This window comes from Bubalus bubalis, chromosome 4 (assembly GCF_019923935.1).
Source record: "Bubalus bubalis isolate 160015118507 breed Murrah chromosome 4, NDDB_SH_1, whole genome shotgun sequence".
Lineage (NCBI taxonomy): Eukaryota > Metazoa > Chordata > Mammalia > Artiodactyla > Bovidae > Bubalus > Bubalus bubalis.
Window position 1 is genome coordinate 111,916,314 of NC_059160.1, and position 26,834 is coordinate 111,943,147.

Genomic DNA, 26,834 nt, shown 5'->3' on the forward strand with positions numbered 1-26,834 from the left:
TTCCTATAAGTAGTTAAAATATGAAATTTTTCAAGATACCACTTGTAATCAGAAATGCAAAATACCTGTGAAAATATATATATATAGATGTATATAATACATTGGTAAATAAAATTATAAAATTTAATTGAGAGATATTAACAAAAGACCTAAATACCATATTCATGATAGGAATCCCCAACACTAAAAAAAATGTCACTTTTCTCATGTTATTTTATGGATTAAATGTCTTCCCAAACAAATTACATTTTTGTAAGGATTTTTCTCAAGGAACTTGTAATTTGTAAGAATTATTCTTTACTATATAAAATAGTGAAATAGATTTAAATAGCCAAAGCATTCACAAAGGAGAACCAATTGAGATGAACTGCACTAACAGATATCAAGATTTATTATAAATATATAATATTTAGAATAGTGTGTTGATAATCCTATGCTAGACAAATAGACAAAAGGAATGTGATGGGAAGTCAAGAAACTGACCCACACAGAGACACACTATAAGAAGAAATGTTGTTGATTGTGCAAAAAGGCAGATTTTTCTATAAATGTCCCAGGAAATTATGTATACATATGGAGGAATAAAATTAAATATTTATTTCACACATTACAGAAAAACCAGTTCCCTGTGAATTAAGACCTAAATATGAATAGCCCATGAGAATTGCAACAGTCTTTGAGTGGTGCCCATACATAAAGAAATCAGTCAACAGACTATCACCCATCAAGAGCTCTATAAACTTTTCAGATCCAAAGAGAACTAAACAGGCTAGTTATAAGAACAATTGAACATTGTTCAATTTGGAAACCTGACCCAAGGCAACGTGTGCCCAAGGGAATCCTGAAGAGCCTTTCAGAATTTGAGGACAGACTTCTTTAGCTTATACCCATATTCTCCCTATGGGCTTCCCTGGGGCCTCAGATAGAAAAGAATTCACCTTCAATGTGGGAGAACTAGGTTCAGCCCCTGGGTTGGGAAGATCCCCTGAAGAAAAGAACAACTACCCACAGTATTCTTGCTTGGAGAATTCCATGGGCAAAGGCTGGCAGGCTATAGTCTATGGAGTAGCAAAGCATCGGACACAACTGAGTGACTTTCACTTATGTTTTCCCTATAGTATGTTTCTTACATATTTACAATCTAAACTGGAAAGGACAGACAAACAGTAGTGTTTACAGTCACAAAATAAGTTTCCACCAAAAGAAAGAGATTTCGTATCTAATCAGGAAACCAAAAGCCTCCCCTAAAAGATCCTCCTTTCTGGGATGCAAAATAAACCTAACATTTGAAGCTCAAAGAAAAGAAGTGAATGCTGAGATCCTCTGTGAGATTAATTCCACAGATTTCTGAGTGGGAGGCTCAGAGGTCCTCTGAGGAGCACACTATTTCTGAGTCAAGCCTCTTGGACCAAGGCAAGGAAGAAATCTTGACTTGATCTCATCTGGACTCCCCTAAAGTTCCCGAAATTTGGTGATCTCCCTAAACAGCATCAGACAACCCGTTCATAAAGAAAAGCTAAATTTACCAGAGCTACTAAAGTAAGGGAAAACATTATCTCAGCAATGCTTTAGCAGTGATTCAGAAGGTGGGGGTCAGAAAAGGGATATTTATAGGATCTGGTGGTCTTGGCATAAGTAGTTTAAAGTGAGACTCACCCAGCAGGAAACTGACTGGATTTTGCAAAATCTGTGCCATCAAACTTCCAGACTGGGAGTAAACATAGCAAAGTGATCATCTTGAATTGTCCTGAAGCAGTTGTCTCATATTCTTATACACATTTTCTTAAGCAAGTAGTGGTGGTGTGCACTGGTTCATAGTTTTATCTTCCCTGAGCAAAGATTTCTTGGAACAAATAACCGAGTCAGGTTGACAACACTTAGTTCTTAGCCCTAATGGTTATGTTTGATGCAGTTGGTTGCAGTTCCCAATCCAAAATACCAAAAAGAGTATGACACTGTTTATATAATGTTCAGAAGTAAGCAAGATAACTATATAGTTTAAAGGTTCATGCATAGGTCACAGAATTACTTAGAACAACAAAGACATAGTTAGAACAGTCAAGAAACAGGGTGATGGTTATCTCTGAGATGAGTAGCAAGGTGTTGACCTGAAACTGAGCATTTGAAAACTTCCTAGAATTCTGACAACATTCAATTTCATGCCTTTTGTAGAGGCTCTACTAATATCCATTTTATAACCATTCTTTAAATTGTACTTATATTCAACACTCTGCTGAATGTATGCTATTCTAACAGTTGTAAATTAAAAATGCATGTTCTAAGTTTAATAACCCTTCTAATTTTCTGAATTTCAGTTATAACTCCTATCTCTTCTTGAGTCCTTTGCACCTGAAAAAACTTGACAATGTTACTTGCCTTTCTCATTTTCCATTAAAAAGTGTCAATGATTAAAGTCTATTTTTGTGAAGATTAAATAAAGTATATAACTTAAATGGCATTTGTTTTGTCATTTTCACTGTCAATGATGATGCTGGTATCTCATCACGTTTCTAACTATTTCTCTCTATATTCTGAATATTGATATATACAGAGGTCTGAAAAAATTTCTTTCCATCCTTATTTTCCACTTATATATTGACACATAGAATTCTGAAAACATTAGTTTCGCTTTTAAATTACTGGAGGTTTCCTCTGTATGTGGCTGGGAGTAGTTTACCGCTGAGACCATTACTGTGACTGCTTGTCCTTCTGTCTTACTAACAGCTTCTCTCCTACGTTTCTTTGCTGGCTCCTGCTCATTTCCCCAACCTGTTGACACTGAAGCCCCTCAGAACTCAGAATTTGAGTTCTTCCTTTTTATATCATGATTATTTTTATCTAGTCTCCTGGCTTTAAACCCTGTGTCTGTAAACTAATGACCTCTGACTTTGTATCTCCATCCTGGCCTTCCATTTTGTAAGTCTCCAAATCTTAAGAGTTATAATTCACTCCTTGCATTTTTTCATGTCCCACATCAGATCCATCACAAATATTTCCATTTCTTCCTTCAAATATATCCAAAATCGAACTGTGTCTCAGTATCTCCTCTGCTATCCCCTTAGTTTAACTCACAGTTTTCTCTTACCTAAATTTTTAAAAATAGTCTGGTCTCTATTTCTACAATCATTCCATTTCAATTTATTCATAACACAATGATCAAATTGATTCTGTGATAACATGAGGTCATGTCTTTCCTCTGATCAAAACTCTTCCAATTATCCCCACTTGACCCAAATTTAAAGCCAAAACATTTTAAACTACATAGTGTCGCCACCTGATTTATAATTGCACCGTCATACACACACATACAGAAAGCACTTCCCATAGCCCTTCTCTGATTGCTTTTTCTTCAGGATCTGCCCCTCACTCTCTGACCTCTCTGACCTCATCTCCCTTCTTTTAGCTCACTGTGCTACAGCCTCACTGCCCTTGCCTCAACACTACAGGCACATTCACTTGTCATAAACCTGTGCGGTTTCCCGTCCCTGGACATCTGATCTTGGATTTACGTGTGTCTCACTGTCTCACCTTCTTCAGTGACACCTTCTCAACCAGACCTTCTCTGACTCCCCCATTTATAAGCACAACTCTCCCCAACCCACATTCCCAGCACTCCTCATCCTCCTTTCCTGATTATATTTTCTTAATAGACAATATTCTCTGTATATATTCACTATATATATGTATATATATATTCACCATATATATATCCCCTGTATATATATTCACTATAATACACTACAATTTACTTATTTTTATAAGTTTCTAGTTATACACGCAAACACAGAATGCAAGGATTTTCACTTTTATTTACTGCTATTCCCTCAGGGCATAGAATACTTCTTGATAACCAGTAGGTAGTCAATAAACATTTGTTGAATGAATAGATGGATGCATGAATGGATGTATATATCTAATCTAACATCTCCCATGATATGTGATGTTTCAGTTTTACCTGGAAACAGTTTCATATATATGGCATAGACAAAACAAAGCCCATCATATCCAGAATATGGAATCATGCTTTCTGCACCATGCATGTTATTTGCTCTTTATTTCCCATGCCCTTTTCCTACCAGAGTTCATAATTTAACTGGAAGAAAATGAGGAAACAATCTTTGTGCATTCTTGCCATTCAAGTTGAGTTTACACTTTCAAAACCCCTAAAATATCTCCTAGATTTGTTCTAATTGTATCATTCATCTTCTGTCAGGGATAGAAGGGGACTATCTGACTATTGTCAACTTAATTGATACTTAAAACATGTTTTCCTCCTTAATGAATATGTAACCTCCTGGAAATAGGTCAATTCAGTGACTGGTAAAGAATAACTCAAAGGCCATCAGAGCTTTAAAAATAGCTAGTGTCTGTTTGGCCTGTTACAACAGAACACCATAGACCCCATGAGTTTTCATACACAAGAAATCGGTTCCTCACAGTTTTAGAGGCTAGGAAGTCCAAGAGCAGAATTGCCTACATGGTCAAGCTCTGGTGAGAGCCTGCTTCTGGTTGCAGATCCCAGCCTCTCACATGGAGGAAGGGGTCAGGGATTCACCAGTGGTCTCTTTTGTAAGGGCACTAATTCCGTTCATGAAAGCTCTGCCTTCATGACCTAACCACCTACCCAAGGTCTCATCACATATGTGGTTAGGATTTAAGCATATGAATTTTGGGAGAGTAAACACATCTGTTGCAATAGGTTAACTTTCTGGACAAGGGAACATTTCAGGGGGAGTTAAGTGTGAGTTCATGGTGGTCATGTTAATTAAGAACTGTACTTCAGTCATGACTCAAATGAGCTCATAGGTTTGAACACAATTAATTAGGGGGAGAATGGATAAATGTATATGTATGACTGAGTCCCTTCACTGTTGACCTGAAACTATCACAACATTGTTAACCAGCTATACCCCAGTACAAAATGCTTTTAGTGCTAAAAAATATTAATTAAAAAAAAATATTCCATTGTTCATTGCTCAGGCAAGTCTTCATTTAATTCAAGTAAAAATCTGGTATCTCAGAGTCTCTCAAAATTCACTGCCCTTTATCAGATCCAGGTGATCTGAACCTGTAATGATAAAACACAGCATTCAGTTTGGACAGCCCTAGACAGAAGCTACTATAAGTGAAAGTTTCCTTTTTAAGCTACCTGTGGCTGTATAATTTCTAATTTTCAGCAAAGATAACAGACACGACACCACATACATTATTTCCAGAGTCAAAATTTTTTGCTTTCTCTATTGTAGAAAAAAAAAAGAGGCATTTCTTCCCTAAAAACATGCATTAAGTTTAGAGGTAGAGGGAAAATTTTTAACTGTTTTTTTTCATTCATCCACTCTTTAATACATTCCATGTATGACTGGTTCTAGACACAAGGCTTTTTATCTATTTTTCTAATTAGCTGGAATTTTTTTTTATTGCCTCATTCTGTATGTTACCTTTTCCCATTTGATTACTTCTTATTACTAGTTGAGCTATTTCATCTTCAGTTTGATGAATTCTTCTTGACATTTCTAATACGTTTGTTTAGTAAGAGTCTTTCAACAAGCATACAGAGGAAAATACATCTACCAGGTAGATTAACCTATCAAAACCTATGTAAGACACTGGTTATCAACATCTCTTAACAACTGGAGATTCTTTCCTTCTTTTATTCATTCAACATTTGCTGATAAATAAATAAGTGGCAGACATTCTGTTATATGCCAGGAATGTTCTTACAGCCACATTTCTCTTAGGCTCTGCAATAAGACCACTATGAAATAAATTATTATGCCAAATTTCTTACTTGCTCCATTCATTCTCTGGAATTTAAGAGCAAGGCTCCTCAGGCCAGATTCCCAGGACTGCTGGCTCTTCCCAATAGAATTTGTTCATTGTCAAGGCTTCAGTTCAGTTCAGTTCAGTCACTCAGTCGTGTCCGACTCTTTGTGACCCCTGAACCGCAGCAAGCCAGGCCTCCCTGTCCATCACCAACTCTCGGAGTTCACTCAAACTCACATCCATCAAGTCAGGATGCCATCCAGCCATCTCATTCTCTGTCGTCCCCTTCTCCTCCTGTCCCCAATCCCTCCCAGCATCAGAGTCCTTTCCAATGAGTCAACTCTTCGCATGAGGTGGCCAAAGTACTGGAGTTTCAGCTTTAGCATCATTCCTTCCAAAGAAATCCCAGGGCTGATCTCCTTCAGAATGGACTGGTTGAATCTCCTTGCAGTCCAAGGGACTCTCAAGAGTCTTCTCCAACACCACAGTTCAAAAACATCAATTCTTCAGCACTCAGCTTTCTTCACAGTCCAACTATCACATCCATACATGACCACAGGAAAAACCATAGCCTTGATTAAATGGACCTTTGTTGGAAAATTAATGTCTCTGCTTTTCAATATGTTTTCTAGGTTGGTCATAACTTTTCTTCCAAGGAGTAAGTGTCTTTTAATTTCATGGCTGCAGTCAAGGGTTAAGGTTGAGCAATTAGGGGTAGCTACTAGTGAACCCAGAGATATCTAACAACACTTATATTTTAAACAATACATTAGACATTATTCTACTAATCAGAAAATGAGAGACCTAAATTTGTGGATCTGTCTTAGCCTGTGGCTAACCTTTAGTCTTATAGACCACTGATACAATTTATTGTCACTCCTATTTTGATCCATAGATCTGCAACATGAGCATTACCTGGGAATATATTAGAAATGTAGACTCCAAGGTGATTCCCAGACCTATTGAACCATCATGTACATTTTTACAAAATCCCCAGGTGATTTGTATGTACATGAAAATTTGAGAAGCTGCCGTAAATCACTTTGACTTTTTGAGCCCTTCCTTGTAAATGATTAAAGTTCTTTCCTCCGCTTGGTTATATTATTCATTTCAGCAAAAATTGAAACAGAGGGAAAAGAAAGGAATAAAATTTTGACTCCACAGAGGCCAGTAGCAGGCTTTATTAGACACTGTAGATCAATCTAGGGCTCTAATGGAATGGTGGCAAAGATAAGTGGCAAAATCCTTTAAAAGTTTTGCCACCTGTTGACATTATTGAAAATGCCTTCAAAGCAATCTGAAATCCTCATACAAGAATAATGTAACCTGCCAGTCAGAAACCTTTTGAACACTTGTAACTAATTGATGTTCACCCCTCCAGGCATCAAATGCAATTACTGTGCTACTTGGTTGTACAATCTAACTTGAAGTTGACATACTGAAGGCAGAGAAGCACAAACAGTAAAGGTATAAAGTCCACTTAGAGGGACAGCACCTTTCATTTCATTTCTGGATCTCACAGGACCCTGGTCCACATGTGAACCCTCAATCGTGCTGCTGATCTACTGTGAAGACGAAACAAACAAAGATGAAATTCTATAATACCATGTTTAAGTATATATGATATGTGGAGAAGTACCTTACAATAAAATTAATGCTGAGGTCATGTTAAAAAATTTTTTTTGTTTTTAAATCTAAGTGCTTCTGCTAAGTCACTTCAGTCATGTCCGACTCTGCGACCCCATAGATGGCAGCTCACTAGGCTCCTCTGTCCCTAGGATTCTCCAGGCAAGAACACTGGAGTGGGTTGCCATTTCCTTCTCCAATGCATGAAAGAGAAAAGTGAAAGTGAAGTCGCTCAATCGTGTCCGACTCTTAGCGACCCCATGGACTGCAGCCTACCAGGCTCCTCTGTCCATGGGATTTTCCAGGCAAGGGTACTGGAGTGGAGTGCCATTGCCTTATCCAAATCTAAGTGCTATTTGTCACTATTTAATGCAAAGAAAAATAATCTGGGGCCTGTGTTTCATCATCTGCAAACTTGAACGCTGATTCATCCAACCATAGTTTGTTAATTGCCCTGGGCTGAGGTTTAGCAATTATGAGGAATTTAATTGGCAGTGGGGCTTCCCCAATGACTCAGTGGTAAAGAATTCACCTGCAATACAAGAGATGCAGATTCTATCCATGGGATGGGAATACTCCCTGGAAAAGGAAATGGGAACCCACTCCAGTATTCTTGCCTGGAAAATCCCATGTCCAGAGAAGCCTGGCACACTCGTGTGCTCCCTCACTCCTCCTCTTACTTGTCCAGGCTGGCTAGCTGTTCATCAAACCCATTTCCTCCATCACATAGCTGCTGCACCACCTCCCTAAGTTCAGCTTGCACTCCAAAGGGCTGTTGCTTCACTCTCCATACCCCATTAATGACACCTGTCTTAATTATAGTAATATTTCCATTAAAAAAAATCAAGTTCAACAGCTTTTAACCCTCTTGGGTCTGTTTCTCCACTCTTCCTTTGAGACAGTTGTTTCTTCTGCAACTTTTCAATATAATGAAATAGCGATTCAAACAATGATTGAGAACCTACTAATTTCTGAAGCTGTACTTGGCATTGAGGACTAGGGAAATAAGGCACATCTACCTTGCATGAAGCAGCTTCCCTGGTGGCTCAGATGGTAAAGAATTTGCTGGCAATGCAGGAGACCTGGGTTCAATCCGTGAGTCAGGAAGATCCCTGAAGAAGGGATTGGCTACCCATTCCAGTATTCTTGCTTGGAGAATTCCATGGACAGAGGAGCCTGGTGGGCTACAGTCCATAGGGTTCAAAGAGCTGGACACAACTGAGGGACTAAGCCTTCACTTTTTCACTCATCTGCAGGGCACTCTTGGTATTCTATAATCAGCCAGATATGAAAACTAACCCCCTGAAGTACAACATGCTGAATTCCATAATGGAGATTCACACATAGGTCTATGGAAACTCAGATGAAGAGAAAAAGTTATTCTGACAGAGGAATCAAAGAAAACTAGAGGAGGTGATATTTGTGCTAAATGGGTAAGGAATTATAAAGTGGAGAAGAGAGTGAGAGTATGCCTTAGGGATATGGAAGATCATCAGAAAAGGAATAGAGACAAGAGACCCAAGTTACACTCTCTTCAACCAAGAGTAATACTGATAGGCAGGGAGAGGATTTGAGTCTGCTGTGAAAAAAAGTTTGTTGCAAGCGTGTCCAGAGGCTACATGCTAAAGCTATTATGTCTTCAATTCTTCGGCAGAGCAAGGCAGATAATGAGAGACAGAGTAACAGGACCAATTAGGAGCTGACTTCAACAATCCATAGAGTGGTGGTAACAGCACAATCTATAAGAGTAGCAGCAATGGGGTCAGTGAGGAGTGCACAGAGAGTGTTTATGATATAGGATGGACAGAATACATCAATATAAAAGAGTCAGAGATGGCTAAGTACTTTCTATAAAACATAGAAAATTAGGGAGTCACTATCAAAGAGTGGATGAAGCCATGGGACTTGATCTACTTTCTTTGAGTGCTATGCAAAGTGAAAAGAGGTCAACCAGATGTTCGCCAGCTTGTTTGGAGTGATATGCACAAAAGCATCAGTATTCGGTGTCATTGAGCTTAAGTGAAAAAAAAAAAGTCTATAAAAAAAGGGAAAGGATAAACAGCATTATTACAAATGATGTCAAAACAGTATGATCTATGATAAATTTTACTTTTGCACACATGGTACAGATAGGCATCTATATTATGACCAAAGGAAAGTGAATTATTAACATATTTTGAAGGGATTATATTTCCTTTATACATAGATATCTTTTATGGCTAATTTCCAGATAAAATTTCCACATTTCTTTTCTAATGCAGAAAAATACTTATACCATAAAACTACATGTAGAGTAGGAGGAACCTGGTATACTAAAGATTTAAAAGATTTATTTATGCCTAAGGTCAGATGTAAACAAAAAGAACATTCTCAAAATAATACTTCAGTTTTTCCTAAGTAATCTTTAATTTCTGCCTTCCAATGATTGAGATTACAAAAAAGTTAAAAGAAATGTTCTCTGTTCTGTCATTAATATCTTCATTAAATTTCTGAAACATCAGCTTATTTCAAACAGACATCAAGGTAATGCCAAGTTGACGTATACTATAAATACAATGAAACAGAGAAATATTTAAATCTTTGAAACATGTCAAGGAATAATGGGAAATTCCTGGCAATACTTCTCAGTAAATTCGAATTTAAGAGTAAAATATAAATATGAAGCTGATTAATGCAAAAATGGATATAGAATCATAGAAAGTAATGAAAAGATTTGAATAAAATGTGGAATTTAACAATAGAAAATTTCTCTAAAAATTAGTGTAAACAGTCTTAAATTACAACAGATGAGATTTCGATTATAAGAGTTATAATGGTCACTTCTTGACCATTCCAATTTTAAACATGAATTGAAATTCTCTCCCAAGAAATATTTATGAGAGCAGATGTCTCTGACATAGGAATAGAAAACACACACTGTAAACATCTCTAAAGTATTTTCAAATGGAACCTATCAGCTAGCTAATAATTTCACAACTATTCTGTTCCTTCCCTTTCCTAAACATTGGCTTGTGTTGAACTGCAACTGCAGGCTTATCTAAAAATAAGTTTAAAAACTAAAAGAAGAATACTGTTCTTTCTTCCCCAAAGAAATTCACAGTCCAGACTATATTTCCAATTTTTCTGAGTTTTTTTTTTTTTACACTTGGATATCCTACTTAAGCCTCAGATTCAGTATACACCAAGCTCAATTCCCTTTCCTCAGTTCTGTTTATCTGGCTTCCTTAATGCTAGTATTGATTCTAGAATTCAGCCACCTTTGACACCTTTCTGTCTTTACCTTCAGTTTCTAATTAGTGACCAAGTCTTACTTGATCTGATTCTGAGGCTCATTTCCTTCTCATGCCTTGCACTTATTTAGATTCTCTTTACCATTCCCCCAAAATGCTCTCCTGGTTTCCCAACTTGCTTCATTTGGAATCTCCCCATTCCAATCTATGCTAGATTTTATTGTCAGAGTAATACTACTGAAGCTCAATTCTGACCATATGTCTTTCATTCAAATTTTCCAACAGCTCTCTGTTGAATACTAAACAAACCTAAATGCCTTTGCTTGATATTCAACATTTCCCAAATTATGTTTTTCCAATTTTATTCCCATTACTTCCTTTTATGCACCTCAGTTCTCAGTTACAGCAAAATATTGCTCCTGACGCTTTGATTTATTGCTTCTATGATCTGCTTCTGTCTTGCGCTACTAATGGCCTTCCTGAAGATATACCACTATTAATTCAAAACCCGTGGAACCAGCCGAAACACATCTCCTTCTGAGAAGGTTTTCCTACTGTCCATCACAGTGCTCCCTTATAGAAGTCAACAATCTCTTCTCTGTATTCCAATAACACTTTTTAAAATTTCTAAATTAGACTCATTAGCATTATGTTATCAATTTACAAAAAATAAATTTTTTCATTATTTTGTGCACCTATCTCACCTATAGTAATGAAAACTCCTTTATGAGAGGGGAATCGTTTCATCCTTACACAGTGGATTCTTTTTTAATTTAAATTTATTTATTTTAATTGGAAGCTCATTACTTTACAACATTGCATTGGTTTTGCCATACACAGTGGATTCTTAATGTTTCCTTATTAAATATAAATTTTACGTGTGGGTAAAATTACTTTTCTTCCCCTCCTTCCTATTTAAACTGGGACTTTATATCACCTCACGCAGCAAAAGTATAGTCATGAAGCAAGAAGCTTCATATTAGCTCTTTTAGGATCTTAGTAGCATCAAGATTTATGGGAAAAAAAGAAGTATAATTGACATTCCACTTTTGCGGGGAGAGATTCTTAAGAAATGAAATAATACCTCATACTGTCAGAGAATGAGTCTTGGAAAACACTGGTAGGTCAGGAATAATCTGTGTTCACCTGTGAGTTGTTTGATTTTAAATCCTTTCCACTTTACCTACGATGAAATGATCTATTTTCTTCTACAAGAGACAATAAATACTGATTTGCAGAGGCTCAAAACAGGTAAACAAATAAAGGCCAGAAGCTTTATAATAGTTTGATAAACTGAAATTAATGAATGGAATCATCTTTCAATACTTGAGCAGCATGAGTGAAACAAGAACCTTGAAGCTGGTGTCAAGAACAGAGAAGAGAGAAGCAGCAGAAACAGAAGAGGGTACCCACTGCTTCCAAGGGCGATTTTAGGAGTTAAAGGATAAGAATTGGAGGTAGGCACAAAGATGCAAATTGCAGTTGAAGAAAAACTTTGAAAACTAAAGAATACAGATTAAATTCATAGCTTTACCACTTACTGGCTTTGGCTGAAACCAAATAAGATAAATACCTACTATACTACAATGGGAGGAATGATTCCTATTCCAAAGGTCATTCTGAAGATCAGATTAGATAATTATAGCAATTACACTGTATTGTTTACTCCCTCAGTCATGTTCAACTCTTTTGCGACCCCATGGGCTGTGGCTCGCCAGGCTCTTCTGTCCATGGGATTTCTCCCAGGCCAGGATACTGGAGTCAGTTGACCCTGGCAGATTCTTTACTGGTGAGCCACTAGGGAAGTCCCTAACAATTATATAATCAGTGCTTAATTCATCAGAAGCTATTATTGTAGGCATCATTATAACATTAATATGGATATAGACCTGGATTGCGGAGAAGGCAATGGCACCTCATTCCAGTACTCTTGCCTGGAAAATCCCATGGATGGAGGAGCCTGGTAGGCTGCAGTCCATGGGGTTGCTTAAGAGTCGGACATGACTAGCGACTTCACTTTCACTTTTCACTTTCATGCATTGGAGAAGGAAATGGCAACCCACTCCAGTGTTCTTGCCTGGAGAATCCCAGGGACGGGGGAGCCTTGTGGGCTGCCATCTATGGGGTTACACAGAGTCGGACACGACTGAAGCGACTTAGCAGCAGCAGCAGACCTGGATTGAGATACTAGTTCTGCACTCACTGACTTGTGATTTTAGAGAAATATCCAAACCTCACTTTCATTACCTATACAAGCCTCACTATCATTATCTATGCTGCTGCTGCTAAGTTGCTTCAGTTGTGTCCGACTCTGTGCGACGCCATAGATGGCAGCCCACCAGGCTCCCCCGTCCCTGGGATTCTCCAGGCAAGAACACTGGAGTGGGTTGCCATTTCCTTCTCCAATGCATGAAAGTGAAAAGTGAAAGTGAAGTCGCTCAGTCGTGTCCGCCTCTTAGCGACCCCATGGACTGCAGCCTACCAGGCTCCTCTGCCCATGGGATTTTCCAGGCAAGAGTACTAGAGTGGGTTGCCATACAAGGCCTTAAAAAGATTAAACGAAACAATGCATTATTCATAAACTTATCAATTGCCCATTGAAAGTTAGATAAAATTTTCTAGAGTCCCCAAGCTATGTACTGTGAACAATACAAGACCTTCATCAATACATGTAGCAAATTTGGGGGAAAGGAAGAAGGAAAAGGGATATGAGAGTAATAGTTAATGTCACTAGAGAAGAGAGTTATTGAAGTCATGTTTTTTTATTATTTAATATTCCCCTAAAAAGGGTGAAGCAAGTTTAACCCAAAGCATGTAAAATTTCTTTTTCAGGTGGCTTTTCCCCCTTTAGAATAAGTAAATGGCATGTTAATATGCTTAACTATTTGTAGCAAATATTTTATAAATTAAAAATTATACTTATGATCAGATACATATTTTACTGTGTACCATATATTTAAACTGGACATATTTTACTTCAATAAATTTACTCCCTTATGTAAAAAGCAAAAAAAAAAATGTTGAATTAATAGATGTCAGGCCCCCTCTCCTCTGTGTGAACCAAGGAGAACGTAAACCAACGGGAGACGTTCATCTTTTGTTTTCACAGAAACAGCCTAAGAGAAACATTATCTTCTGATGGAAGGAGGGAGAGGAGGTTTGGGGTTGAAAGTGGGAAGGGGAATCAGTGAAAATTCTGTGAACAATCAGACAGGAGTTACTTGGGTTGACCTTATGCTCATTCCACTCTTAGGATCCACAGAGGGTCTACTGCCTCCCAAGGAGAAAGAACGGAAACATCCAAGGCTGAACCATGGTCTAGAAGCTTCATCCATTGCTGGCAGAAGCAAACCAGATTCATGAGAGTCTTCTACCCTTAGATGAAAGATGGAGGAATAGAGAGTCTGGGTATATAATGCCACTCATCTCTCATCCAATTAAAAAAAAAAAACAAAAACTTTTTAACAGTTTCTGATAATGATAGCACAGGATGTTAGTAGCTAACATTAGAATCAACTTTGACTATATCAGAGTTAGGCTACAGATGATATTCTACAGCATTTTTCTCTGGCCCCCTATTTCTGACTACCATTTATGTTCCTTTACCTCTGCTATGGCACTGTCCTCCACTCCATTCTTTGACTTTAAAAACGACTGCAACCATAAAATAAAAATCAAAGGCAAACAGTAAAACAATGAAAGGATATTTACTAAGGTGTCTATAGAACTGTATAAGTCTGGAGGAGATGACTAAGGTTTTTACATCAGAAGGACAAAAACATCTTTAAATGTATTATTATTGCTTGTCCTTGGGTCACTATGAGATTTAGTGACTCCATGTAACCCATTCCTTTTATCTCTTTCAGGACAAGAGCAAAAACATACAGTCATAAACCCATAAATAATGACACTAAGTCCTATTTCCTAATGCGCAGCAATTGAGCTCTCCATTGCCCCTGCTGTCAATGCAGGTCAGGGCTTCCCTTTACATGTCCAAAAATTCAGCAGAGGCTTTGAAATAACTGCTCTGAAGAGGCTGGTTAACTTCTTAAGGCTTACAAAATGGTTCATCTTTTTTTATCTCGAAGCATCTGAAATAATGGGTGATTGAAGCCAAAGAAGAGATTTTACTTTGTACTTTGTACTGACTCTGTAAATATATTAACTAGTTTAATCCCACACTTCTGTAAGATTAGCATTAGCATTATCTCCTTTCTGCAGACAAGGATACTGAAATATAGAAAAATAAAAGGACTTTCCCATTGTTACCTGAAAAGAGAGAGGCAGAATTGTGAAGAAGGCATTTTATAAGTCTGGATAGGCTAGATTTTGTTACAGTAAATTAATCAATCAATAAATCAATTCTGAATTTCAGTAACTTGATTAAATAGTTCTTGGCACCAACTTATCCCCTATGCATAGATATTAAATTGAAATAATTTGGAAACAGCAAATCATATTGAAATGTAAGTCTGTGTGACTGACCTTGATTTTAAGAAATACTTATTATATGGAGCCACAATTCCCAAGGATCTGTTTACTTACCTTTTGAAATTACTCTTGAAATTAACCCTCCTATGTAAAAATAGAATGATCCTTTGCTTTCTCACCCACAGAGTCACTAGAGTATGGCATAGGATTACCATACTGAAGCTAATCTAGTAGAAAAAAAAAAGACTGTACACAGGATTAAAAAACAAACAAAAAACCTGCTGGGTTCAAATCTGAGCTCCACCCTTGGCTGGGGATACAGCTTTATGTTAGTTATTGAACTCTTCTATGTTTCCATTGTAGGGCTTCCCTCATGGCTCAGACAGTAAAGAATCTGCCTGCAATGCAGGAGACCCGGGTTCAATCCTGGGTCAGGAAGATCCCCTGGAGAAGGGCATGGCAACCCATTCCAGTATTCTTGCCTCTAGAATCCCATGGACAGAGGAGCCTGGCAGGCTACAGTTCATGGGGTCGCAAAAAGTCAGACACAACTGAGTGACTCACACACACACACATACACACACACACACACACACACACACAGAGGTTTCAAATGTATCTACAAAATGAGGCTAATGACACTGCCTCAACAAGATTTTTGGCAAGAATAAACAAATAATATGTCTAAGTGGGTAGGAAATCGCCTGGGTGTGTGCAGTAGTCCTAGGTTCAAATTCTAGCTCGGACATCTAATGTGTATATGGCACGAGGGCAGTTACTAATTTCCTAATATTTGAAATGGTAATAATAATACCACCATGAATCTCAGAGAGTTATGGGAAGCTTAGAGACAAAATATAGAAAGGTTATTGTTGAACAACAGACATATAGAAGGAACTTAGTATGTGGTTGATCTAAATATTTAATATTATCATTTCTTGTATCTGTAGAAGACAAAGTCATGATATTTCTAATCTTTTCTTGAGGTATTATTAATTACCCTGACTTCAATCAGCTTAAACCACAAATGAAATGATCACACATTATTCATCACTTTTAAATCCCTTCACTGACTCATCACTGGATTCTGCACATCATTTTAATTTCTATCCCTAACATTTTCATGTATCTGCACAGCAAGCTTGCCAAGCAGCTCTTATTCCTTCCTATCTAGGTTTCTGGGCACAAGAAGACTCAGATCATTAAAGTATAGACTGTGCTAGATGCCATATAGAAAATCGAGAAAACCAGTTCCTGCAATCAGACATCTCAAAATGACTTTATTATATAATATAGAATTGATTGTTCAGTTCCCCCATTAGCTTTTTTTTTTTTTTCTTGCTCAGACACTCAAATGCCCTACTACCATTTTTCTCTCCTTTCACATCTTTCCACAGCTGTCTTAACTGGAAGAGCTCTGGAGCTTAATTAAAACGAGTATCCAGTTTATACAATTTGTCCAGGTGAATAATATGACCTTGCAGTGATTATTTATTGATGCAAGCATTAAACTTGGGCACTCTCAACTGCAGAGAGCTAAACAACATTTTCCCTTTCAAATACCTTGATAACCTTGTTGAAGGATTTAATTGATAGAAGGAGACAAGAACAAAGCAACAAACCTCAGGGTCTTAACTGTTACAACCTAATGAGAAGGAAGAGAGAAACAAAATACTGTCTGCATAAATCTGTAAGGAATCTTCAGAATATTAGACCTTTTTATTAAAGCATAGAGCTATACTGAATATTGAGAAAAAAACTGATTTAACAAAAACATGATATACTTACATCTTATTTGTGTTGGTCATCATGGTTAGCTGCGTGATCAATGACAGATCATTTTGGCAATGAATACTTTGAACTAGGAATTAACTAGCTACAGGGTTAACAGAAGAGGCTCTGAAAGAGGACTAAAAGATGAGAAGGAATTTTCAGGGAAGGTAGAACAATTTTTCAACCTGAAGGAATATTATGACCAAGGACTCTAAGGCTGAAATGAGACTGGAACGGCAAAGAGTCATTTGATTCCCTGAAACCTCTTGTTCCACATTTAAGAATCTTAGGTTTTATCTTAAATGAAATGACACTCAAAGTCATCAGCAGAATGGGATTAAAGGACTGGATATCTCATAGTTTACAATAAACTATGGCTATGGGGCTTCCCTGGTGGCTTAACGGTAAAGAATTTGCTTGTAATGCAGGAGATGCAGGTTCAATCTCTAGATCGAGAAGATCCCATGAAGAAGGGAATGGCAACACATTCCAGTATGCTTGCTTGGGAAGTCCTATGGACAGAGAGGCTGGCAGGCTACAGTCCATGGGGTTGAAAGAATCGGACATGACTTCGCAACTACAACATGGTTACGAAAGCAAAGTGAGCTCGCTATGTAAAAACAACACAAAAATTCACCTTAATCTCAACCTGGTGCATCAGGAAAGGATCATCTGAGACTGTGATGTCAATCCCAAGACCGAAAGGCTGAAGAAGCTAGGAGAAGAGGTTTGAGGGACATTTCTCATAGAAGGGAAACACATCAGGAACTGGCAAAGGGAGAGTGGGATACGCTATGTCTGTAGTACTAAGGTGGGCAGTATGTGGGGTAGAGAGTGAAAGCCTGGTGAGAGGCAAGATATGAAGTGGGTTAGATGAGCAAGGTGTGACCCAAGATGACCATTCACCACCAGACGTACTGTTAAGTTTATACAGCATTGATGAGAGCAATGAAGAGAACATCCTCTCTCCTGTCCTCACAGTTTTCTTCCTTTCATGGCCAACACAGGTAAGAAAGACCACTAAAAGCACACTGGATTTGCTTTTTCAACATAGATTTCTTATTAAACACCTGCTTCATACCAGGCAGCATATCACATGAGAAAACAAGCAATACTCTCATCCATATATTCTGTCTGTTCAATTACTTTTTATTAAGGGTCTATCAAGTGATGTGGGCCAGGGATACACAAAACAGAACATGAAGATACAGCCTCTGCTCATAAGAAGCTTGGATGAAGCTGTGGGTCACTATAGAGAGGGGCTTCCAGTGCAGAAACAGAGAGCAGGGGCGCCTGAGGGGACTTCTGTCTCTGTGCACTGTCTATGAGGGATTCCCTGGTGCTCAGCGGTAAATAACCCACCCACAATGCAGGAGATGAAGGTTCGATCCCTGGGTCAGGAAGATCCCCTGGAGGAGGGCATGGCAACCCACTCCAGTATTCTTGCCAGGAGAATCCAGTGGACAGAGGAGCCTGGTGGGCTGCCATCCGTGGGGTCACAAAGAGTCAGATACAACAGAAGTGACTGAGCACCAGCACCTGTAGTATCTATGGCAGGGGTCAGTGGGGAGAAAGTATTGTCAAGGGATTTTTCCAGTGATGGACAGGAGAACGAGAGAAGCTGTATACGGACAAAAAGAAAGAAAAAACATTTGGGAGTGTTCAGGAACTGCCATAAAAGACGTCAACTCTACAATCAACTCTAAGACACACCTGTGAACAAGGGAGAAGAAGTCTCTTGTTCAAAAGATTCCCCCCTGCTTCACAGAGAGAGTCAGATTTATTCCTTTGTTAAATATGAAAGTTACATTTTTTAATTTTAAAAATTATTGAATTGCAGTTGGTATACAATGTTTTAGTGTTTGTTTCTTGTATATTGCAAAGTGATTCATATATATACACCCATATAATTTTTCAGATTATTTTTCATTATAAATTATTGCAAGATATTGAGTATATAAAACCAGCCACATTAATTGACATTAGGTTTAAGTTGAAAGGATCGAGGGACTGGAATAAGAGGCATTACTATTTTCATCTTAAATGGCTCTATTTCTATACCACTAATAGAGAGTAAATCAAAGGCTTATGAGAATTATGCAGCTGGTACAGGGAAGCATGATGCAGATAACTATTTTTATTTAAATCAATGTGTTGTATTCATAGAGAATAGGGCAGGATGCTGCAGCTGCAAGAGGGAATTTAAAATTAGAGCTGCTTCAATAGTGTTGTTCACAATTTCATCCAAATTCCTGAGTCTTGCCCTACTGTAAGCATTTTTTTTTTTTAAATTTGTGATGTGTGTGCATATGCATGTGCACATATTTAATACATCGTGGGAAATTGAGACTAAACTGCTCCAGAGTCTGAAAATAAAATTATTGTCTGTTGGATAATAATCTCTCTCTCTCCTTACGTCCATAGCTTCACAGTCATGTCAAAACTGCTACCTCATAGCTGCTGCTTCTACAAATAAGCAGCATCACTCAATTTCCAGTCCCTGAACAGGTACTGTTTATTTCACAAATAACAGAATTACAAACACTTTCCTCCATTGTTATCTGACCAAAAATAATTGCTGCATTTCAAAGAGTTGCTTACATAACCTACATGTCCTAGATTTCTCCAGATTTCAAGGGTCATCTTTTCCTTTAAAGCCCAAATAAGAAGAGTCCAAATCCTCCCCCTGTTTAACTGGAGAGGTCTGGCTTTTGACTGGGTTTCTTTCTTCATACATATCTGGGAATCTTCATGGATGCAAGTCAGACAAATGGTTTGCAGCTTGCTTAAAAGCTTTGCTTAACTTCAACGATAATATCATTTCCTTATATCCACAGACCGTTTACAAAGCACTGACTCATTCATCATCTCATTTATCCTCATATTTCCTTGGACACAATGCCACTCAGATGCTGACACAGGTTTAACGCTAGCTTGACTCCACATTTTGTGATTCCCAATCCTGAGCTCAGCCACATTGTTTCAAGTCAAGTCATGTGAGGTCCTTACAGTCAAATGAGAAAGCTACTGAATAGGATAAAGTATGTTCCAAAGAGACCCTTGTTGTTTTACTTTGTTGTTGTGTTTGACACAGTTAAAGGTGTGCCAGGCCAGGCTCTCCCTTCTGTTCTCTTCTCTGGATAACAATCAGATTAATTGCTCTGCGTGTTGCATCTTTTATACTGCCAAGCATACAAAGATATTTTATGCTGACAATTTCTTTGCTTATATTCCAGGGCATTGCATCATGATAGTGTCTGAGGTTTCTTAGCTGAAGGGGGAACTCATGCAGCTTGACAATTCTGGTTGTTGTGCATATTTCTGCTGACTGCCCAGCCTCCTTGGCCAGGCTCTCAGAATTTCTGGGGGTAGTAGACCAGCTATTAAGAAACAGCAAAATAGCAAGGCCACTGATTGATTTGGGAAGTGACAAATGTATTAGGATTCCTCTGTGGAAAGCTGTGGAAATCTGGCTTGTTCAAACATCCTCGGCAGCTGTTAGAAAGTCTTCTCAATTGTGGCTAAGTTGTAGTCTGGTTGACTAATTCAAGAGGAACTCATGCGTGGCCCAATTTTCTGCCAGCCCTACACAGACACACCGAGTAACAAGCCCATGGAAGTAAGCACCCTTTGCTTTACAGTCTCACAGAGACCACGATTACCAGTCTCTCTCCCATCAGAGTCAGATGAGTGGACTGAATCATCCCAAGAAGTAAATGGGTGACTCTGCAGGTAATATTAGCAGCGTCTAAATGGCTTGGGTCTGGAAATGATTCAAAGGAAGAATTCATCTCCAATAGATACACACTAAATCCTTCAGTGTATTTGCTTTATACCAATTTGTTTTTCTTTACTGATCTTCCTCCCTCCATTACAATTTACCTATAGTTCTTAGTTCTTCAACACATTCACACAAAGCACCCTTCTAATTCTGACTCATGATTTTGGCCTCAATGTCTGCCTTTCATTGATGATGACCTAAATAATGAAAACTGTCTTCTGAATATCTTTCTTCAGGAAAGATATTTCATGACAGTTTTTAGTTTAGCTCCATTTTACTTAAATGAGGCTAAAAAATAAATATGAAACAACCCATTATTTATGTGCACTTGCCTTCTTTATAAATATATGTAAAGTATTTAAATGAATAATGTATGTACTTAAGAACTCTTGGTAAATACTTTATAGGGGAGAGCTATTAAGATTAAAGTTAATGAAAGGAGAGAAAATAGCTAAGAAGAAAAATATTATCACCCATAAATGAAAATACATAGTTCATAAATCTTAAATAAAGTGCCTACATTGATGTTCATAGTACATAATTCTACCACTGTGATTTTCCACAATAGTTGTATATACTTTAAAGATAGTATTTCACTCTATCATTCTCTAATCTTACCTGGTGTGAAGGAGAGGGGGAATATATTTTTGATGTTTCTAGGAAAGAATAAATATATTAAAAGACAGACTGCTAAATTAGAGTACCTACTTCCCATAGCATATCAAAATCTAGAGCTTTATTTTAAATACAATAAAAGTACTTGATTACAAGTACAACTGGCTTGTAATCTTAAGAAAAATTTTCCCACTTTTTACTAAATATTTGAATATAATCACCATGAAAACCATTATCATTATCAGAATCAACCAATTTACTGTCTTTATGCTATGTGAAAGGGAAATCACTTGAATTTCAAATCACCTGAATCACAAATCACTTGAAACATTAAAATCTTCCAAATGGAGTCATGAGAGTGTAGCTCTCTGTGCGGCACAGAGCTACACTCTCATGACTCCATTTGGAAGAAAAAAAATCAATAATTAAAAATTAAAAAAAATAAAAAATAATGTTAAAATCATCGTCCATGGGTCAGCCTCTCACAATATTTGAATCCTCTCTTACCCGTCCTTCTTTTGAAGGAGGAACAGACAGAACAGGCTCCCTCTTGAAAGCAGGACTCCATCTTGGGCTGGACTGTGGGCTTTGAGTTATAGGCCCAGTATGAATGGAAACGACATTGGAAAACCAGACCCCTTGGATGGAAGAGCCCTAGGGCTCATACCTAGACTCTCCGTCACCTAAAAGAATACCCTAATTATCTGTGTAACCGAATAGAATCATACATTCTATTATGCTTATTGGGGTATGACCACAGGTCTATTGATAATTGTCCCCTGTTAACTACCTAGGCTTAAGGCATATGAATCACGGGTTAACTTTGTATCTTTCTTTTCCTTTGTTCAGACTAGTTTCAAGGAATTTGGGAGGTGGGTTTGGGCATGTACACTTAAGGCATATAAGGTTTTCACAAAAACTGGTCGGGGTCCTTGGCTAAGAGGAGACTCTGTCCAACGGTGTAATAAACCGCACTCCGCTATCTGCATTGTCCTGCTGAGTGAGTTTGTTTCCCAGAAGACTTGGCTACAACACTTTTTTCCTCAAAGTACTGTAAGCATCTTAAAGCAACTTTAAGCAAAGTATATATTTATTATGTTTAATACTTTTCACTTGTCTAATCAAATCTTCCTCTAAAATCTAAGTTCCATACAGTCGGGGGTTGTAGTCTGTTTGGGATATTGATATATCACAAAAGAGTCATGGTGGGCACTCAGTAAATGGAGGGGACTCAGTAAATACTTTTGAGTGAATGAATTAACAGAACACATTTGTCTCTGTGCTTCTAGAGATTCTATGAAGGTTGGTCCTGATTGCATTTTAAATGAAAGTATGCTGGTTTCCTCATTTTTTCCCCAGATTCCTTGACCTTCAGGTGAGCCCAGGAACTTAGATCAAGTGAATCTTAAATATAAATGAAGATGATTCCCCTCCCTTCCATTAATTTGCCCTAATCAGAGGAAAATCCTCATCATTAACCTGATTTTCCTCTAACGAAATAGTTTGCTATTATTATACAGATGCTTCCCTGAATGTCCCAGTGCCTACCTACCAATGATCCATGGAAAAAGCACAGTAGTAAAGTATCCACCTACCAATGTAGCTGACACAGGAGTTGCAAGTTCAATCCCTGGGTTGGGAAGATCCCCTGGAGAAATAAATGGCAACCCACTCCAATATTCTTGCCTGGGAAATCCCATGGGCAGAGGAGCCTGACAGGCTATAGTCCATAGTGTTGCAAAGAGCAGATACAACTAAGCATGCACACATCATTAAAATAGCATCATCAAACGCCTGTTATTGCAAATAAACACATTATGCAGACAAGTCCACTATTAGACCAAAATAAGTGGCAGGAAAGATTTTGAAGCGAGTTCAAATTTAAAACAACTAGGAACTATTTACTCAATAAAACTGAAATGGAAAGCTATTAAGTGTTCAGAAATAAAACAAGTGCTTTTTAAAGGAAGGTTGTAAATTTATTCTCACTCAAATGAACATGAAATAATTTTCTTTCAATACGATTCACAATTGGATCAGGTTTCTTTTCTTTTTCAATACAGAATGAGAAATACTTTCCAAGAAGTTAGAGAAGACATCTACTAAGTTTTCTTCCAAGTATAGAGTATTGACAACTAATGTTGTCAATAAATAAATACAATTTATTTTATTAGTTTGAGAGGGAAAGAAAAGGAAATAGAAAAAAGGAAGAATAGAAATATGTTTATTGACATCATTATGAGTCAGAAATTGTGCTGGGTACTTTATATATGTCATTTTTCATCACACTCTTAGCTTTTCATCACACTCAAGAGAAAAATATTAATACGGCTGATTGAGAAAACTATTTGAGCATTCTCTGAGTCCATGCGGTTAGTAAATGGGATACTTACAAAAATCTGGCTTTTCTTGTTTGAATAGCATTGCACTGACAGGCAAAGGATAAAGCTAATAAAGTATTGCCATTAGGTCCGCATTTTCCTTTTATTGATGATAAGAGAAATAATTGCTTACATGGACTTGAAAACTCACCAAGGACTTGGAGAAAACTACTGGCATGACAACTGTCATGGCACAAGAGAACTGGAATTTTAAAAAAAGGAATGATGATTATTCAAATTCTTAGAGAATAAGATGGACCAAAAGTTTAAGTTTAAAAACATATTTTTGTCCCTGGAAATCTAATGTATTGTTGGATTGATCTTTTTAATAATATAAACAGAAAAATTAGATAACACAACAAAGAACAAAAATGAAAGAATGAGAGAAAGTACACGACTTTGTTTATTTCATAAACATAAAGTAGCTCCTAAAATTTCATTTCTTGGTAAACAACTCCTTTTGGTTTTATGAAGCACCATTTATAGACAAAGTCTTCACTTGAATAATAAATTCATCTTTATGAAATTTCACATGTAAGTCAAACTAATTTTCTCCCCAGAGAGACTTCCTGTCCGAGCACAACCTAAGCCCAAAACACGTATTCTTGTGGTCCCAAAGAGACTAATCAAACTCCATCAGTTTTTGACACTCAAAATTTGACTTTCATGAGAAAAATTTATAAATTTGTATTTGCACATGCAATTTACATTACAGTTCATTTCCACTCATTAAGAAAGTTGTTATTGAATATGCTTTTTAAAAATATTCTTACATCATAAGACATTTTCCATATCTATATATTCCAAGAAATAAATCAAGAGGAGAAATATACTCTACTATACAAATCTATGATTTTTAAGCATATTTTGTGTATCAGTTCAATACCTTTTTGTCTAAAAAAAAAAAATAGCAAACAAAATGTACTCAAAAATATTCAAGGGTCGCTGATTTTTCTTCCAACTAACTGAATGAGAGATCAAACTGTGTCACCTATATTTCAAGACCAAAGCATGACCTAGAAATTGAGCTTATTACCAAAGCCTAATGAACTCAATCTAAGCTAATTCTTGACTAATTGTAACTGGGAAGGGTTAATTTTGAGTTTACACTGGATCTACTTCTGTGACTCATTCTGTCACTTTTGTTAGGCATACATAATGGCCTGCCTCAGCGAGGTAACCTGACCATGCCCACCTACCCAGGGCTGTGACATTCTTGAACTCTTTTTGTGCAAACGGTCCAGAGCCAGGGCCACTTCCTTTGTTGCTCAGCTCTCAGAAATTCACATTCGGGGAGCCCAGGATGACAGATAGATATGACATCTTTGTTTGTTGATATGACAGGAAATGTTCCATTTTAAACTACCCATGAAATGACTGTAAGGAAGTGAAAATAACACATCCCACCACTACCTGAGGCTTGCCATTCTAGGAGATATTTGTAGGAATTAAATGGTCTTTTGTAATCTCCCCCCATATCTGATCCATAAAAGAATCTGACATCCAGGCCCCAACAAGATGGTTATTATGAGGCGCTAGCCTGCCATCTTCTCCATTAGCCAGCTCCCAAACAAAGTCCCTTCCTTATCCAAACACTCAGATTCATTGACTTAACATGTGGCAAGCAGAGCAAGCTTGGACTCGGTAACAAAATCATGCACACACGCACAAAAATATTAATTATATCACAAATTAGCAATATATTTTCTCTGTCATTAAAAATCATCCATAAAACAGATGAACAACTATTTGAGTGTTTTTTATTTTAAATTGAAAGAAATAAAATGAAACTCATAAGAAAAAAGATATCAGTTTTCCTGAAGCTGGAAAAGACTCATGAGAGTCCCTTGAACAGCAAGGAGATCAAACCAGTCATTCCTAAAGGAAATCAACCCTGAATATTCATTGGAAGGACTGATGGTGAAGGTGAAGGTCCAATACTTTGGCCACCTGATGTGAAGAAAAGACTCTTGAAAAGACTCTGATGCTGGGAAAGATGAGGTGGTTGGACAGCATCGTGGACTCAATGGAAATGAGTTTAAGCAAGCTCCAGGAGATACTGAAGGACAGGAAAGCTCAGCATGCTGCAGTCCATAGGGTTGCAAAGAGTAGAACACAACTGAGCCACCGAACAACAATTTTATAATGCTTCATATGATCCTCAGCCACCACCCAGTTCATTCTAGTGAAACTGGTTTTAACACATAATAAAGAAATGAGTTTCAAAAATCTACTTGAATAAATGATTTGAACATTTGGTAGCTATTCATATATAAATATGTTAGCATCACTGGGAACACGGAATGGCTCTGCATCTGCTCAGATACTCCTATACTCTATCAAAATCAAGTTCCTTAAAGTGATTTAAAAAAAAAAAGAAAATTCTTAACTGCTCGACATTCAATACATTTTGTGGAATAGTAGTATCTCCATTACCAAAAAGCTTGTTAGAAATGCAGGCTCTTGGGCCCATCCCCAAACTATTGAACCCAAATCTATAATTTAACAAAAGCCCCAGGTTACCCATTTACACATGAAAGAACAGAGAGTGTAGATTACTGTGTAAAGTGAAAATGGCTCAGTCATGTCTGACTCTTTGTGACTCCATGGACAACACAGTCCATGAGAACCCCATGAAGAGCTGAGTTCAGTTCAGTCACACAATCATGTCTGACTCTTTACAACCCCATGGACTGCAGCACGCCATGCTTCCCAGCCATGATGAACTCCCAAAGCTTGCTCAAACATGTCCATTGAGTCGGTGATGCCATCCAACAATCTCATCCTCTGTCATCCCCTTCTCCTCCTGCCATCAATCTTTCCCAGCATCAGGGTCTTTTTCCAATGAGTCAGTTCTTTGCATCAGGTGGCCAATGTATTGGAGTTTCAGCTTCAGCATTCAGCCCATCCAATGAATATTCAGGACTGATTGCCCTTAGAATTGACTGGTTGGATCTCCTTGCAGTCCAAGGGACTCTCAAGAGTCTTCTCCAACACCATAGTTCAAAAGCATCAATTCTTCGGCGCTCAGCTTTCTTTATAGTCCAACTATATAATCTTTCTTTATAATCCAACTATACATAAGTCCATGAACAGTATGAAAAGGAAAAAAGATAAGACACTGAAAGATGAACTCCCAAGGTTGTAGGTACCCAATATGCTAGAAGAGAAAAAACTCCAGAAAGAATAAAGAGACAGAGCCAAAGTGAAAACAACACCCAGTTGTGGAAGTGA